Source organism: Ixodes scapularis, unplaced genomic scaffold, assembly GCF_016920785.2.
Source record: "Ixodes scapularis isolate PalLabHiFi unplaced genomic scaffold, ASM1692078v2 PGA_scaffold1__304_contigs__length_218370807, whole genome shotgun sequence".
Taxonomy (NCBI): Eukaryota; Metazoa; Arthropoda; class Arachnida; order Ixodida; family Ixodidae; genus Ixodes; species Ixodes scapularis.
Window position 1 is genome coordinate 14,338,486 of NW_024609846.1, and position 19,034 is coordinate 14,357,519.

Sequence of the window (19,034 nt, forward strand, 5' to 3'; positions counted from 1 at the left end):
TTCCAAATAGTTCACGCCGGGTGCAATTTAAAATATGAATTGCATTCCACATTCCCCTTATGATGCTGGTTTTCTACGTTTTTTTTTTTTTTTTACAACCAGAGATTTGTCTTAAACATTGCTAGAGTGCGGAAGTCTTTATTTTAGTTAAAACTAAAATCGCAACTTTGTTTCACCAACAAAATATCTGAGCACTACGCGAAGATGAGCCGAACTCCTCTTCGCGCTAACAGTGTCTCTCAGTGTACATGCCAGTGAATAAAGGACACACAGTTAAGACAGTACTTACGTATAGATGGGAGGTAAGGAGCAAGCGATTAAAGAAATTGTCCGTTCGAAATTGGCGCTCGTTACGTCGAAGGAGCCTTCATGTAGACAAACGTCATTTTTATTTTGATATATGATCTCCCGTTACTAATTAAACCTTTCATGAGCGTATGAAAGAAACTGCATCCCGACTTTCGCCAGTGTCAATGGCTGACATCCGTAGCTGCTGCGTGACGTTACAAAACGCATAGGTCAAGGTTATTAGATTAGTTCAGTTACGGAACTGCTCATAGACGCTGCATTCACGAACAGTACCCCCCTCACTCACCACGACTCGCCAAGCGTCGCTCGATGCGCCGCCAGACGGCTGCTTTGGTAACTCGATCAGGATACGTACGTTTCAAAGTTACTAGAAACGTGAAAACCAACAGAAAACAATCTTTTAGAGCGCAGCTCTTAGGGGCCCGTTCCCGGCTTGAGCGGCGTCGCCGTCGCCGTCGCCGTCGCCGTCGCCGTCGGCGTAACCAAGGTCATCCCAAGGTCACGTGACCCCCAAGGTCACGTGACCCCCAAGGTCACGTGACCCCTCCCAAGGTCATCTCAAGGTCACGTGGCCCCACGTGACTCCCAAGGTCACGTGACCCCTCGAGGTCACGTGACCCCTCCCAAGGTCATCTCAAGGTCACGTGACCCCAAGACCCCACGTGACCCTTTGAAGGTCACGTGACCCCCAAGTCACGTGACCCCTCTGAGGTCACGTGACCCCCGAGGTCACGTGGTCTCCTCCCAAGGTCACGTGACCCCCAAGGTCACGTGACCCCTCCCAAGGTCATCTCAAGGTCACGTGACCCCAAGGTGACCCCCACGTGACCCCCAGGTCACGTGACCCCTCTGAGGTCACGTGACCCCTCTGAGGTCACGTGACCCCCCTCCCCGAAGTCACGTGACCCCCCCCCCCCCCCCCCGAGGTCACGTGACCGCCCCCCCGGAGCATATTAAAGAATGAGGGGAGGAGGAGGGGTCTACCCTCCCCTCAGTACCCTTCACTCCTCCTCCTCAAGAGCTGCGCTCCAATTCGGCGTTACAGGGATTTGTAAACGGCTTTCACTTTTTTTTTGTAGTAAGTTTTAATGGAGTTTAGTACAAAATGAGGGGCGCGTGATGTTTTCTAAAATCTTTAGTTTGCAAGGTTTTGCGGTACAAATAATATTGTTTTCATACAACCATGCCTCAGCGGTGATTTCAGGTAGCGCGTCCCGACCTAGGCTCATCTTAACTTCGGGGCATATTCGCGGCGCGTCCGCTGGGGAGACGGGGGCGGCAGCCCTGTAACCCTTTCCACTGCATCTGTTTCGGCTCCGAAATGGCCGATTGAAGCCAAAATAGTTGTTACGTGCAGTTTCTCGAGTGACCGCTGCAGGACAAATTGCGGCGTTCTGATCGCCATTTGGCGCTTCGGCTGGACTCTATGGAACGCATAGTTGTGAAACGGAAATATAGATGGCGCTTCGAACGACGCAAGGCGGACTGAAGTGAGGGGGGGGGGCGGAAATTATCCCCCTCTGTGGAAGTTCCAAAACTGAGGTAATCTAATAACGTTGGCAGAGGTTTGTGGTATGGTCGGGAATACAAGCCTTGGTCGACGGACGTCTTGTATTTTGTTTCGAATTATATAGTTCCCCAGGTTGTGCCCAACTGAAATACGGTTCTTTTAATGCAGTTCTCAAGCGTGTGCAAAAGAAGTCACGCCTTTTAGCAGGATATTACTCGAAAACAGCTATAAGCTTCGAGCAAACGTATGCCGTTTCGCGCAAATTAAACTGCAACGGCCAGCGATCAAACTAGGTGCGCTTGCAAAGCAAAGGAAGCAGATTTCGCCTCTGAAGCGGCAACTAGGGAACACGAAGCGGCATCTGGGTACCCATTTCGGCGGATCCACGGCATCGGTGATGAGGCTGCGGGTCGTTCCCTCCGAGGCGATGTCCGCGTACCGCAGGCAAACGGCGAATCGTTCAAATGCATGTCGTCACTTGAATTGGACGAGCATGGTGAGTCGTAGCCACGCTCTAATTTCACTTGCGGGACAAACATACCTTGGTTGCACGCATGCTAAATACAACTTCTTGTATTATTTCCAGGTGGTGTACCTGCTGGTTTCGGTTTCGCTGCATAATCAAATTGATTAATCCGATTTTGGGCGAGGAGTGGATAAACGTAGTTCAATATTCTTGGCACAGTATCACACCTCAGCTTACAAGCCTTCTGTCCGCTTAGAGCTCAGCTCATAGCTCTCTTCTGTGAGATGATTCCTGCATAAGCGGGATCTCGATCTTGACAGAACCCAGTCCTTACGCACGGCGACGATTCATTTTGCTCGTCACTACACGTCTCGCAGACAAGTGTGGAACGTCAGGTCTTGGCTCGCATGTGCTGCCCGGTGGTTGTGGCACCCAACTGCGCAACGAAAGTCTAACCCCCCCACGACATAAATCGAACACAACAACAAAAACGAAACACGCTGAGGCGTTCACTCGCAGGTAAACTACGAGACAGAAATGCTCGCTTTGCGTTGTGTGACGTCAGAGCTCCAATGTTGCCACCGACAGCCGCGTTTACGCTACAATGTGATTGGAGCAGTATAAGTTCAACTACTTATGCAGAGGGGCATATAAAATTAAGATATTGCACGTACAATGCGTCTCGAGGCAATAACAATGATATTCAATTGTTTTCTCAAATACAAATTTGACCGGACGACCGCTTTAAGAGGTAAAACAATAATGTTATTAAAGTAGCAAATCTACATCTTTATTTCGTATTAATTTCATGTTACAACACTGCCAGCCCTGGTCAGACAAAAGCAAGACTAAAAAAGTCAAGCGAGACAACTTAAAAAAGATAGAAACTAAATGCTATATTCAGTGTAAAATAATATTGAAAACTCACCCACCTGCAGCTATCACTGGCGTAAAATAGAGATCATGTTCTGGCCACCTTATTTCACAAGCGAAATGCACAAAATAGTGGATCGACGGGCTAGTATGTCCTTAACATACATGATAAAAGAGTAGCACAACGAAGACGGGACACGGAAGAAGTGGAACACAGGAAAGTCTCAAAATCAGAAATCGAGTGCAGAGCGCCAACTGAACCTGAAAGCTCGTTCCACAGATCTATGGCCTGTGCATAGCAGGTCTCAAGTTATATATTAAACTTAATTCGAGCGAATATCAAATGCGTGATACAATATTTTACTCCGTAAGGGTACACACCTACTACCACGCGGTCCGTAGGGAAAGCGCCGAAGTTGTTATTACGGAGGTCATATTCAATGGTTTAAAATCACTTTTTATCAGTTTCGTACCGTAAATACATCGTACTAAATTTTCGGTTTCTCCCGAACTGACTGGACTTTGTTGAAAGGAAGTAACGTTCAGTGCCATCTGAAATGAGTAAGGTGATGTAATATACCATTTGTTGTTCCACAATATATTAATCATTACATAAGTCTCGAGATTGTAGGCGATTTTACCTGCAGCCTCGGGGTTTATTTTATGTCCAATCTAAACCAGCTCGTTTGAGCCCTTATATTGAGATACTATACGCCGGTGTAATTTAAGCATGATGTGAAATAGCACAGTGATTATTACAGTTTGGCAGCTTTTACATATCTACAATAGTCTTCAATATGAGGGTAAACACACCAGGTTTAGCTGGTCGGCACTGCACACCAGCGTCTTAAAACTGCGACTTGCCAATATGGCAGACTAGCGTAGGCCCATGCTGAGACATAAGCCCACTATGGAATCCGTTCTTAAACGATGATGCTATAAAATGTAAAAAATGCCGAGTCACGCCTGTTGGTGCGTTCATCCTTGTATGGATAGGGCTAGTGTAACAACTAAGCGAAGGCATAAAGGGCCGCACTAACGTATGTACCAAGAACCAGTGCTGTTTTTTGTCTGCTGCTATTACGTGATACGACGAACAGCGTATCTCACGCAATTTTGCAGTCGCCCTTACGTTACAATACTCCCTCGCCGAGAGTCTAGTGCTTGCTGAAACAAAGAGAGGAGCCGAACTGAACAGCGGGCGTCGTCTGCTCGGACTCCTTCCGCGCAGAGCTGGAGCAAACACCCGTCCTTACATCGGGCGGTGATCCGGAAACGCATGAACTGGCCCACCTCCTACGGACAATACACAAAGCCAAACCGTAATGTACCCAGCAATTTCATGGAGCGGAGGACTATCCGTCGCCAGACTTGCTTCTGCCTTACCTATGGCAGCAACGCCACGACGCGCTACATGTGTACAGAGAGAGAGGACGAACGCTTCGACTACGATGTCGTCTGAACCTTATAGCGGTTGAGGCGCGCGATTACGGAAATACGCTTTCTGTAGAGAGATGGTGTGACCTTTGCTCCAGCTTCAACGGTAACATGAGCAGACCGCTGATATGGCACAAATTTCGCAATTGGCAGGACAAAGCCAAGAGAAGCACCGCGGCGTGACGCGCGGCTCTACGCATGCGAAACTCAGAGGAGCAGTTGGCGCTCCAGGCTGGAGGAGCAGCGCTCTTCCCGCAGCCTGCGGCTTCACCGAATCCCAGCATATACTCCCCAGATTCCACTACAGCGACCCATATGATCGGAGATTTTCAGGCATTGGATCTCCAAGCAACGGAGCAGGTCGACATGAACCAACCATTTTAAATGGCCGAACTTCACGCAGCTTAAGCAAGGGCGAACGCCCTCAGCGCACCTGAGCAAGACCTGATAACCAAATCAGAGCTGCGCAACATTCATGAACTCCACCTTCAGCTTCTCCTTGACGCGATCAACGAGATTTAAACGACGGGCAACTTCCCGAGCTCCTGGCGCGAATTCCTGGTGATACCGATCACTAAACCGGGCAACCTTACCAGCAACCTGTGTAAACTCACTGAAGGTATGGTGCTCGAGCGACTCTTCTGACACCTTGAGAGGAACTCTCGCTCCACCCACATCAACTCGGATTCCGCCACGAGATTAGCACGCAATATATTCTCCATATGATGCGCCACCAAGTCCTTGACGCCTAGTCAAAAAAGCAGACGAGAACGGTGGTGGCGGTGGACGTTCGAGAGGCCTTCAACACCGTCCATCACGAGGCGGTCATCCAGAGCTCAGAGCTTGCCGGAGTGAGTGGCCACCTTCGTCACGTACAAGATCAAAGCCGACGACTTCCTCGGATCCTCTCAAGCCAACAGGACAGGGGTATTGCAGGGCGTGGTCCTCTCGCCCACCGTCTTCAACGTGGTCATGGCAAGACTTTTCCCACTCCTTGAAGTGGCTCCGTCGCTGCGCTTCGCCGTATACGCCAACGATGTCACCATCTGGGTAACGACGGGATCGGGAGGTGAACAGGAGCACACGATTCAGCTTGGCCTCGACGTTATACAGGACTTCCTTCGGAATGTGGGCATGAGCGCGTCGGCCGAGAAGACCGAATACATCGTGGTTCTCAGCGGGCCCCACAGAAATACCGAAGCGGTCCACGACCAAATCGCCCACAGCATGGCCGGCCAGTGGATACGGCGAAAACCCTCCATTCGGATCCTGGGAGCCTACATAGATCAATATGAGAAGGGCACCACGTGGGTGACGGAACTTGCCTTGCAGTGCAGATCCTTCCTCCGCGTCATCCGTACAATCACACACCTCCAGTGGGGCACGCGGGAGAGAGAAACGCGCAAGCTGCGTGAATTCCGTATCCTCTACGGCTATACCTTTCACGTCCTCACGCCCAGGCAGGCGGAAAAACTGGAGAAACTTAAACGCGAGGCCATCCGCATCGTCACCAAACTGCTAAGCACACGCCCCTCTGGGAGCTGTACGCACACGGCGGCATGAACCTCCTGTCAGAACTCGCCGAACGGGCACTCCTCGCCCAGAGAGACCGCCTCAGCAGCCCGACAGTTGGGCTTTCCATATTGGAAGAGCTCCGCGTGTCTCCCAGTCTGGACGCCTGTCCGGCAGATGCGCACTCGCCTCCTCCGTGGGCCGTCCCGGTCACGCTTACAAAAGGAGAACCCCTTCCCCTAAACATGGGACCTGGACCGAGTAACTCAGAGCGACGCAAACACTTTGCCAAGGCGCACACACGTCGCGTCACGCACAAATCACTGCCTAGGCACGCCATCATTTACACTGACATGGCGGAAACCTTGCTGTCGACTACCGGCGACGACGGCGAAGGAGAGGACAGAACTCTCAAGCACGTTCAGGCGGTCGCGTGGGTCGACACCACCCACGGCATTCCGAACGAGAGCTGCAGTTTCGACTACTGAAGAAGTCGACACTACGCAAGCGGAACTCATCGCACCCCTCCGAGCATCCCATTGGGTTCTTCAAACTTTTGCAGCAATAGACATCCCACACAGCCTCCTTCTGTTCACCGACTCGACCCGCGCGCACGAAACATGCAGACGAGCGTGCGGGAGCCCCTGAACGCACACGCGAATAGTCGGCGAGTTGCTCACCGCGTTCCTAGATGTTCGAAACAAGCTCATCATGCAAGCTGCTATTTCCTGGTTGCCTGCGCATGCGGGCGTCAACGGCAACGAGTGGGCCCACAGCGAGGCGCGAGCACAGTTCGCCAGATGGCATCCGCGCCGAACGCATTCCACAACTCAGCCGGCGGGGCAGCCGGCCCGGCAGACCCGTCTGCCGTCAAGGAAAGCGCTAAATAGCGAAGGCGGATAACCCTGCGGCACCTACGTGAGGAACGGCAGGAACGCCCAGACGAGCAGTTGCGTCCCGTTCCTCCGATGCCGAATGACCTACCGAGGAGAACTCAGACCCTCGTCCGTCGCCTCGCGACCAACACTATCCTATCCCCGGCGCTGCGCCATAAGTTCTTCAGCGACGACTCCCACGAGGGGGCGATCGCCGGTGCCGCAGGACTGCGACGGCTTCACTTGTTGTCTGGGAGTGCAAGCGCAACGCTCGCCTTCGGAAGACGAAACTGGAGGAACTCCCAGACGTGATCCGTCCCGCAACGTGTGTCAATTGGATCCTGCCCACCAGTCGTAACAAGGCGATCGTCTCTCTGCTGTGGACAAAGCTGGCAGAGTTCGTCTACGACGACGACGCCCCCGGCGGACGACTTTGCAGCAGCCAGAGGCGCTGGGACCAACACCCATCCAGACCGCCGTGACTGCAATGGCGGATTCTTAGGCTCGCACCGATGCAGACGACAGTGGTGCATTATATGTGAGTATGGTATACCTATATATATATTATATATAACAGCGCAATAAAGAACGTTCTAACAATATTAACAACACCCCTTGGGTAAACTTTGATGTTTAGTGTTGTAATTGAAACGAGTGTCAATTTGTTTCCAAACGCCTTCTTAAAAGGTTTATTATTAGAAGTGAATTGAAGATACATGACAAGAGTATATGATAACCAGTTAACGTTTTAATGGTCTAGTTTCGTCTACTACTGAATCAACCAGTGTCACATTGTAAGAGTTAAAAAATGTAGTTACACATTGCTTTCGAGCCTCGTCCATCATACATAAGCTATCTTTCGTTGATTCCGCATCCTGATATTGCTGCATGAAGAGTAAAATAAACCTGTCAACAAAATGTGACACCCTAACCTGTAGTGATGGCCTAAAAGGGTTATAACAATCTTGATCGCCTGCAGAACTAATAGCAGCAAGAAACCACTGTCCTTCTTTTTCGTACATCGAAGGTCCTCCGCTGTCTCCCTGAAAACAAAAACAAAAAAAAAAGATTTATTCTTGAAATATTTTCGGAAAACTTGTATAAATAAAGCTCAGATGTCATCGGAAACAATTCCTCCAGCTGATTCAGGGCGGCAAATTGGTGTCTCACGCCATCTTAACTGCCTTCACAATTTCATTACTTTTTTTTTTTGCAATATATGTATACGTTTTTGGCCCCTACGTCCTAATTTAAAAAAAAAATGAAAACAGTTGCTCAAGTAAAGACGGTTGCCGCCCTAGGTCAACATTTTCGTACGTACAGAGGCGAACGAGGAGACCGATGAGGTTCAACTTATCTTGATGAGAAAAGACAGACCTACAAGAGAGAAATAATTCAACTGCTCCGCAATTAGGTTTATAGTATATGCCATTGACAATATGGTAGGTGCGATTTGGTATCCGTTTAAGGTGAGCCTGATCATGAAAGGCTTTTTCTGTCAAAATTCAAAGTGCCTGACTTGAAAATCATCTGCTAAACGCTACATTTAGGGGCCCGTTGCGCACGCTGCATAGAGCCATTGTGAGTAAGAGGCGCTTCACGCTCTCTTCTGGTATGTTTTCGTTACACGATAACGCTGGTCATCATGTTGCGACCATTGTACTGGATGCATGAGCTTAGATAGGGTGGGAGGTTTCCTGTATCCAGATTACATTCCGGACATGTCACCATGTGACTTTCACTTTCTCGAACCCTTTAGGAGAGTCTAAAAGGACGGCAATTCTATTCCAAAGCGCACGTCATTGCTGTTTTTACCAATGGTTCAAAAAGGCGACAGAGTCCTTTTTTGCAAGTGCTATCCGACAACCTCTCCAAGCAGGGGGAAGCACGTGAGGATGCGTGCAATGGCTTCTTTGACTTAATTCTGGTGAATTCCTTTTTTCTTCCACAGTGTGTTTACATTTTACTTGAAGAAATTTTTTTTTAAAAGGCGAGAGTTACATGGCTGTTGTCTTCAGCTTTAACTTGTCAAGCTGAGTGGACATAGGGTGAAATAGACGTCACAATAAGGCGGGTATTACCAGTAGAGGTCAAAATTTTAAGAAGCGGTTTTACAAAGCATGTAACGTTGCTATATTTACTGGAATACCTCTTAGAGTCATTACGAATTTATTGCATTAAAAAAAACTGCTGATTGAGAAATTTATAGATCGTTTTTTTTTTTTCAGCTTCTTTTTGAGCCAGATTTTAAAATTGAGCTTTTATAGATCGCCGAAGCCCTGCTCGCAATGCCGCCTAGAAGAATGACGCTGTCTTTTCAGTCATGTCACTCTTACGGCACTGTATCGACGGCGCATTCATCGTGGATGTGCTGCTGAATTAGTAATGACGTGACTGAAATGAACACGTACGTTCTCCTAAGCGTCATTGTGGACGTTCGCGTCGTTATTTTTTCTGGCACATTCAAAACTGCCCTTCCATTCCCCCCCCCCCCCCCCCCAAGAAAAAAACAAAAAAACAGGAAGCGAAATGGAAGATTGATCGACGCCTAACAAGCCATCATCTTTTCGCAACGTCTTCTAAATTTGTGTGGCCTCCTATTTTACCTGCTGCTGATACTGCGATTGTAACATCCATAAAACAAATAATTAAAAATGAAATATTAGATTTTAGTGAATGGGCTAACTTTCCGTGACGGATGCTCCCTTATCTGATGCCCGCCAAGCCTGCTAATAAATGGAAAAGACAACACTCGTTCGACTCTCGTTCTATTTTAAAGAAAAGTATATTTGTATCGAAATATCTACTTCTGCCCCATCTGCTGATGTACAGAAAATGTTCGTTCGCCTTCATAAGGACACTCGGAAGGGCCTCCATTGATAACGCTTTATATTTGAAGTTTTTTAAAACAAATAACCCCATTTATTTGGTTTGAAGTTCACAAATGTACGCTTTGGCCAGCTCTAGGGGTTGCTACAACGGATTGTGAATATTTCACTGAAACGTTGTCGAAAGCTGAATTCAAGGCACAGCCTTGCTTACATTTATCATTTCCGGTCGCATCGATCATGTTGTAAATTTCTGCTCGGTTTCTTTCTTGCCAAATTGGATAGGACACAATCGACAGCTAAGGGCGTTTACCCTACTTCTATATGTGGCTCGTGTCACTATTCTACCCGGTTCAATTGAGAAAATAGCACCTGGTTTTAAGGGTTGTGCAAATAAACTACGCATCGCCGAAAGTTGAAACTTCATGACAATGCAACGCTAGTGCTAATGAGAGAACGCGAAAGTTTGAGATCGCATTACCTTCATCAAAAGAAACGAGAGAAAAATTAAATTTGTTTGTGAGCCGACGCCCACCTAAGCCAAATATCTGTAAATCCAAGAAAATGGCACTGTGGGTGTTTGCTGAATTTATTTAAGAACTGTCAACAAGTAAAACAATAATAAGGCTGTAAATTTGGCCAGTTGGTTGACGTTATACATGATGGGGAAAACAGCTCAGAAAACACAGACTACGAAGTGGAACATACACAACATACAGCATTGTCCTTTCGTGAATGTTCCTCTCCGTAGTCTGTGTTTCCTGAGCTTTTTTCCCCATCAAATAAAGCAATGTTTGCTGCTTCTTTGTCGTTGTTGTTTTTTTTTTGCTGACACGTTTGTCTATTTAATACTAAAATGAATGCTACAAGCATTTAAGATGTTAATTTTTGCTTTTATAATTATTAAGCTTAAATGGACGTCAGCCCCTATATGTTGTTCATTTCCTGCAAGTATTTAATGGAAGTAACGTCCTGCTTTTAACATTATGCATTATCACACAACTGGCGCTATGTTCTCACTGAGTTCCAACTTTCTACGATGCAGAATTCATTTGCCTGGCCGATAGCCTGTGTTTCTTTTTTTTTTTTTGTTTTCCTTGTTCTTTTTCGTGGGACGTTTTTATTCTATGGTTTAATACTAGTCTTCAATAAGAACTGCAACCGTTTTGGTCAGCAGCTTTAACGCAAGATGAGCTCTGTGCGATTCTTTAGATTTTTTTACACTTCAAACATTCTCCAAGTCTGATGCCAAGAATGTCACAATGTTAACTTGCCAGTTTGGAAAACATGTACTGAATAAAAGTACGAAAACAGCCATAGCGTTTTCAGCTGGTATCAAAAGGGATCAGTCCAATACAGTTTAAAGAGTTCTAACACAAGCTGAGATGCCTCTTTTATAATCCCAAGTTCCACTAACAAACTTTCTTTCAGCGGGAAACTGAACCAATATGTCGCATTTCCGAGTTGAGTCTGGTTCTTAATTTTTTTTTTTTACATTCCAAAATGCAGGTAAACGTTTTTTTTAGAGTTATTCAGGCAAAAAACGCTATAGTTGAATTTAGTTTCAGGTGCATGCGCGTGTCTCATGGTACAAGGAGCCATTTTTTTGTTTTGCAGTTGCCGACAACATAAATTTTATTCTCAGGGAATGATACAATAATTCATACTTACATAACATGTTCCCCCATTAGAACATAGGACGTAATTTGGAACAGTTGTCGCAAGTGGTCGAAGTCGTTGTTCGCACCGTTGGTTAGTAATTAGGGATATATTTGTTTCCATCAAGGTTTCTGGGCGAAAAGAGCTCAAAAAGCCCTTCAATAGGGCTTTTTGTAAAATTGTAAAACTTAAGATTATTATTAGGAATGTGCACCGATAAAGCATTTTCCACCGTTTTTTCGGTGGCCTATATCCGATTTATAATCGTTTAATATTTATAACGCAGAGGTTCATATAACTGAACATCTGTACACAAAATAAAAATATAAAACTATACATTTATAAAAAAAAGGTTGGGATTGGTATATAGGTTTAGCCATACAAAAAATATATTGTTTACGAAAGAGTTGTTGGTTCGTAAAAAATGTATGCAATACAAACGGGCTTTAAAAAAAATGGTAAAAATAATACGTTTTGGGTTTCAGTTTTCTGAATAATATGTTCGGTCAAAAAAATTTAAACTTGCCTTGATTCTGAGAAAACCCGGTGAACACAGAATGCGTCTTACGTGTTTCATGCGTGAGTTATGAATTTATCTGCTGGTTGCGGGGAGCTTTGGGTGGTTTCAGATGCACTGCACACTCAACATACACCTTTGAACTTCGGATTGATCAGAATTATTAAGACAAGTTTAAACTTCTTCAAGAGTAGAGCTTTTTACATGCACGGTGTAATAATAGGTTTTTCTCGCCTACTGTATTTTTAATAGACCGGAGTAGGGCCTTCAGTACTTTTACATTATAACTATTCGCTAGTGGCAACTCAAGTTAATCACGAGAGAGAAGGTTTATATCGCCATTTACTCTATCAATTCCTATTTCCCCGAAGTTCTGACACGATCGCACGCTCTGCTATCTCTTGATACGTTACGTTTCATAAGTGTATAATTAAGCGAGGCTGCGGTGAAGGCAAAAAAAACATGAGAGGAAGAAGAAAAGATGCCTCAAACAAAGCTGAAATATTATTGCCATAGACTCCTTTTATATATGGCCTCCCTGAAAAAGAAAAGGGCTAAGGGAAGCCACGAAAAAAGTAAAAAAAAAACAAAAACCGACAATGGCACACTCTCAAGGACAAAACACGCCGTACAAACGCGATCTGAATCAGGCAAATTGAACTCAAAAAGATGGTGAAGCCGGATTGTCCAATCCATGGTTCACAGTCCGAACAAACACATACAAAAGAGGTCACCTCACAACCGTGAAGGCGACGGCAAAACCAATCCTTTCCTTCACACCAGTTGCCATTCAAAAAATGCCAAGTCGGGTCTGGTTCGCAACGTGATAAGTAACGCAGTCCAAAAATCCTGCGCTCCCGCGATAGCGAAGTCTATTCAAAATCTCTTCAGCTGTCTCAAAGAAGTAAAATGCCCAAAAAAGCTTCTGCCCAAGCAGTTTTGCTACATTGTTTTTTTCTAAAATAATTAAGGCTAAAAATTTTTTTCTTTGAGTACCCCGTAGCCTCAAATCTCGCTGAATTTGGGCCCGTACGGCATTTAGCCTAGACTATAAGTTAAAAAGATTGACTCCGTTCCCTTCGGCCTTAAAGAAAAAAACACAAAGAAAAACGTTTCGCGCGTGTTTCAGGGATTGTCTACAAAATCGCATCCTTGCGAAAATCGCATCCTTACAAAATCCGCTTGGTCTGACTATATTAGTCAGACCAAGCGCGGCGTCAATGATCGTGTAACCGAACATATGCGGTGTGTCCACAATAAGGATCCGTATTGGGAAGCTTCAAAGCACGCCAAGAAAACAAAATTTCTGTACCGCTTTGAAACTTTACGTCTTCTGTGATTTTAACAAAAGATAATGACCGAGACCATGCCTTAAAGAAGTCAATTGTGAAAGGAAACCATGGAAACGCACTAGATAAGTCGTCCCTATGTTTGGAGGCTGTGTAGAAAATGTCTCTTGACCTCTAACTTCTGTGTGGGGAGAGGGAGGGGGGGGGGGGAGAGAATCATAGTAATAAAATTATGTCGTTATTGCGTTGCTGTTTTTTTTCCAAATTTTACGGTTTTATGTAAATGGATGTTTTTTGGAATACACGCCTCTAAGTAGCCTCTTTTGCATGTGCTTATTCGATCTGTGAACTATCGTTTCAAGCATCTAGCTTCACCACCTTTTTGACCTTAAACTGACAGAAATATTCGGTGTTCGTGCTGTGTTTTACCCCTAAGAGTATATAATTTGCGATTATTTCCCCTTTCCCCGGTTTCCCCTTTGTCCATTCTACTTAAACCATACTTAAAGCGGCCGGGCAATGATTTTAATGTTGCAATAATTGGCAGTTTGCATTTTTTATATTGTTTATGCAAGCCGAAGTGACCTTAACGCGTAACCTTTCCCCGAAAAAGTGCTATTCTGCAGCGAAATCGCAAAGCAAAAAACGAATTATTTCCGATCTGCAGCCGCCTGTCGGGGTTACGGAAAGTAAAATGCCACCGTCTCTGGGGAATGCGCGGAAGTCAACAAAACCTGTCTCCCTCCGCTGCTACACTCGCCGCCAGCCCCGTGGCGAACCGTCCTTGGTGTCGATCGCTCGCCCCGACCTTCGACGATGCTAATCCTATAAAAGTCGGCAATCGCGGAGGAAGCGGCTGGTCTCTTGAGAAAGGACGCAAGGGGAAACTACGTGATCCCCCAGAGTACGTCACTCGAAAGTTGAAGTTGAGAGTAGGCAAGCACTTTGACCATCGATTTGCTTAATTTTTTTTAATTAGATATAGCGCTCGCAAGAAAATACGGTTTACTGCTTTTCGTTCCATAGGTTGTGGGAGCAAGAGTATCCCACCACGACCAGAGGCCACTGCCGAATGCCCAAACTGGACAACGGCCGAGGCGCGCAATAGCGCACGTAGGACAGGCGCAGAAGCCTATAAAAGAGGGCACACGCCCACAAAACGGGGGAAGACAGACTGTGGTCACGGAGGCGTGCAGTTTCAACACTCCGGCAATGTTTTACGCTTATACTAACAAACCAATCCTGTTACTCTAATAAATGTAGTTTCTCGTTATGGAAACCCCGGCTTCGTGTTGTTCCTCCCGGATGGACATGCAGCAAGGCCACCCTACCACAAGGTGACGCAGAATAATTACCGCAGTTAATAGGCCAAAGTCTGAAAATGGTCGCCCAGCCCCTTTAAATGGATTCTGTGGCAATAAAATGTGAGCTGTGTTTGAGACTTCTTTCCATCTTCCTGTTGCTTTGTGTCACCACCGAGGTCTCAGGTAATTCTACAATTATGACCTTGCAGCAGCTACCTTGCGCCCTCACCTTTCACCTTTCACCCGTGGTGCCGTAATTACACATAAGGGGGTAGAGGCTTTATAGAGGAACACACTACGGGCGCCCCCTGTCACCCAGGGACTAAGTGTGCCGTTCTAAATATCACTCGCCATCAACGGTGGCCTGTGGACTCCGTTTCACTTTAAGTCCCACCAAAGCCACCGACAGAGCCAATCAAGCAGTGCCAAAAGTGCATTGTCAGAGCGCTAATCGCCGTTACAGGTATGATATCACAGACTAAACCAATCACATACAAATAAGTCTCCGTGAGCCTGCGCTTTTTATATTGCGCATCACCAAATTTATTCGGCATCAACGACTTCCGAATATTCGAAAATAACTGAAAAAGAACAGAGATCGCAATGTTTCCTGAGGAAATTTCAGATGACAGCCATAAAATATCAAAAGGCAGTAATTAATATTTTGGACGCTTACAATTTTTATTCCGCGGCTCTACAGGCTCTTTGCATCGAATTCTGTAAGCCAGATCCACAAAATTATTGATTTCTGCTTTTGTTGACAAAATGTCTTAATATTCTCAAATTCGGTAATTTCCTTGCATCGTAGAACAGAAACAAAGGTGAATGGCATTAGGGTTACAGTTATTTTCAAGTCTGAGCATAAAAACAACCAGTTAAATTACAGATCCATTCCTGTGCTGAAAGTGTTTTCAAAATTGCTACAAAAAATATACACCCCAGATGATACACCTTTGGTGAAAAGAACTCTGTCCTAAGAAGTTGCCAATTGGTTTTAGGAAAGAGAGTTCGACGGAAGTCGCGCTAATAAAAGAAAAATATATGATTTAAACAATGTCGAAAAGAAATTGATTACCTTGGGTTTTTTACTGATTTTCAAAGTTTTCGACAACCTCAACCATTGAAATCTGCTCTAAAATTAAATGCATGCGGGATGCAACGAGTAGCCTCAATGATGATCGAGGGTATTTTTTTTTTTTAAGTATCGGCTTCAGTGTGTCGGTATAGCTATTCAGCAATCTAGCTTAAGGAAGCTCACGTCAGTGTTGCCACGGGTAAGTTTCCTTGGACTCGTTCTGTTAAACTTGTACTTAAAAAACTCAGTACATATTGACGACTGTCTATGTTTTATAATTTACACAGACGACACCAGTTTATTCGTTTGGGGTGAATTTGTCCAAGAGGTTTTATGTGCGGCCGGTAGTTTTCTGTAGAATAGAAGTTACTAGAAAATCTGAAACTGTCTAATAATTAATACAAATAAGGCGAATGAAATACTTTTTCTATTCATAAATTGTGTGTTCATCTACTCAAGGGTTTTCTCTCTAAGGAAGAAATATTTATTTTGTACAAATGTGAAGTTTGTCGGTGTGATATATAATGAGTACATGAGCAGGGACGCCAAAGTGCAAACTATAGATCGCAGACTTCCCAAAGGTGTTGCCATTATTTATAAATGGCGACATATATATTACCCCTATCGGTTTTAGTCCTTCATTAAAATTCCCTGTTTTACTCTTCCTATATTGCTGCTTTATTGTTTCGTGTACCACAACAACTACAAATATGCATCCCTGCACGTGCTCCAGAATGAATCATCCGAATTATGTGCAATGCGGATTTCAACGCTCCCACATTACAACATTTCATAAACCTTCAAATATTTCCAATTACAAAGCATTACAATTATAATCTTATTCTAACATATCAAACATCGGTAAAGCAAACTTTTTTTTTTTTATCAATCACTAAAATCAAGCGGAGGGTGCGTGCAAATGCAAGCTGTTTGGTCGACACAGGGTCAGCGCCTCGCTCATGAGGTCGTTGCCTAATGTCATGAATACGTACGCATAGATGTGGCACGGATGTCATAATTTTGAGCAGAAGAGATATTCGTTTTCTGATTCTCTAATGTGGTGGCCCGCGCTAGCTTGACTAAAATTTTCTTTTAAATTTAGGTTTACTTTTCGTTTTAAGCGCGAGCACCGCGCCGCGTGCTCACGTTATGGGGAGCGTGTAATTAAAGAGTTCGATTCCCGAAGCCGTAGACTTCTGAAGTTCCTAATCCTACCTTTATTTGTGCCTTTTATGATTGGAACTTTGACCTTCAAGAAATGCTTGCAATGCATCTCAGGTCGTTTTTGGTTTAATGTTGTGTTTTGCTTCTATGTGAACTTTGCTGTACGGATCACGAGTCGGTAAAATAGATTATCATCTTGCTGGTGGGGATGAGAAACTCTGTCGAGTGACAACAGTCTGTTTTTCTCTCTCCCCCCTCTCTCGTGGAGAGGAACGAGAAAGTTGTAAGTTGAAAGTTCGAATTAGATTTGTCATATTTCCTTGAAACTGTTTCATCCCACGGAATGTCCCAGAGTGTTGGCCGCGGGATCAGCTTAGCCTATGATAGCAAACTCACAAAGAAAAGGATCGCCGTGATTTCGCACGTTTATATTGCTTGACTGGCTCCACTAAATCGTAGTGTCGGATACTATCTAATTTAAGTATAATTAGCTTGGAATCTCTGGCTGGCTGCTGACGGCCATCTGCAGAGAAGGGTAAGCATAATGAACTAAGCATGATACCAGAAACTCTCACGATCTCAGTTTGCTGGATTAAGCATGACTCGCCTCCGACGGTTGCCTGCGAACCAATTTTGCTTTACTCAGCATGCGCCACCGCCGACGATAGTCCGTAGACTCAGTATGCGGTACTACGTATAACATACCGGCGACATTAGGTTACGGGCGAAGTATGATGGACAAGATATGAATCGCCACAAACGTCGTCTGCGGCTATCTTGCTGGACCAAGTTAACTCGCCTCCGACGGCTGCGTACATACTAAGTTCGCTAAACTAAGTTTGAGCGGCCACAAAAGGTTGCCTGAAGTCTAAGTATGCTGGACAAAGTATGACTACCCGCCGACAGTCACCTGCGGAATAGGGATTATGGACTTAGTGTTGCTCGCTGCCGACGGTCGCCGGTGAACGAAGTACTCTGGACTAGGTATGACCCACCTCTGGCTGTCGCCCACGGACTAAGTACAACGGTCGCTTGCGGAATAAGATTGCTGGGCTAAGTATGACCTGCAGCCGAAGGTCGTCTGTGGACGAAGTATGTTGTACTGAATGTGACTCGCCGGCTACGGCCTGGCATGCTGGATGAAGTATAATTCGCCGGCGGCTGTATACTGCGGCATACGTATGCTGGAGAAGGTGTGACTGTGCGGACGTTTGAATGCGGACTGCGTATGTTTGAATAGGTAAAACTCGCCTCGCATAGCACCTGAAGGCAAAGTATGAATAATCAAGTATGCTTAGCTTAGCATCCTTTCCCGCACACAATCGCGTGCTACCGCTGACGAGGGTTAGGGGCAGGTCATAAATATTCACTTGCTTATGCTTTTTTTCATCTCCTACTTGCGACGCCGAAAAAACAAAACGCCGGATTAAAGGTCGCATGGTTTGAGGTTAGCTCCATGGTGAATTTCGTTTGAAAGGATTGAAAGATTTACAAAATTTCATGAAATATAGCCTATAAAAACATTTTGCGTTACAAAATTGATGCAGCTTTTTTGCTATATCAAACGCGAACAAATGTGGCAGCTTTCCAGGAACATTATTAGTTAAAACACTTAAGAAAATAAGTTGTACGGCAATGAAATCGTGGTTTCAATATCCCGTACATGCACGTATTACAAAGTCAAGAGAGGACGTTTAGGACGACGTCCTAGTGGACGACGTTGAGAACGACGTCTAAGACAACTTCTATGACTGCCTCAAGGGCGACCTCAAGGATGATCGCTAGGATAACATCGAGGACATCAGGTCACGTCATCTTAGGCGACCGGCGCTTCCGAAAACACGCGACCGAAGTCAGTATAACCGGAGCTTAGCCGACCAGAGCTGAAGCTTCAGCCACCATCGCCTGAGCCACGAGCATTTCAGCGTCACGCGTTACGAGACGTTAAGGTGTATTGGGCCTATAGGGCTACTGTATTAAACAATTTATGGTGTAAGGATGTCCGGCTGCCACCTACTTCGGATGCAATAAAATCATTGAAAACTTCAGCTGCGGAACGAGGTTTTAAGTGCAACATTGATACCAGTGGACCTTTTTAAAAGCAATATGTGCATGCGTACACCCCCTCCCCTGGCCTTGCTTCCAGCAGTCGCAATTTTTGCAGGACAAAGTTCCGTCCGACCAACACATCCAGCAGCGATTTTCGCGCTTATTTT

General features: G+C 45.5%; 2 pseudogenes; one reads left to right on the forward strand and one right to left on the reverse strand.

The window, feature by feature from the left end:
- Nucleotides 1-6,037: 6,037 nt before the first annotated feature.
- Nucleotides 6,038-6,679, reverse strand: LOC120841171 (annotated as a pseudogene).
- Nucleotides 6,680-6,907: 228 nt separating this feature from the next.
- LOC120841170 lies at nucleotides 6,908-7,464 on the forward strand (annotated as a pseudogene).
- The last annotated feature ends 11,570 nt before the right edge of the window (nucleotides 7,465-19,034 follow it).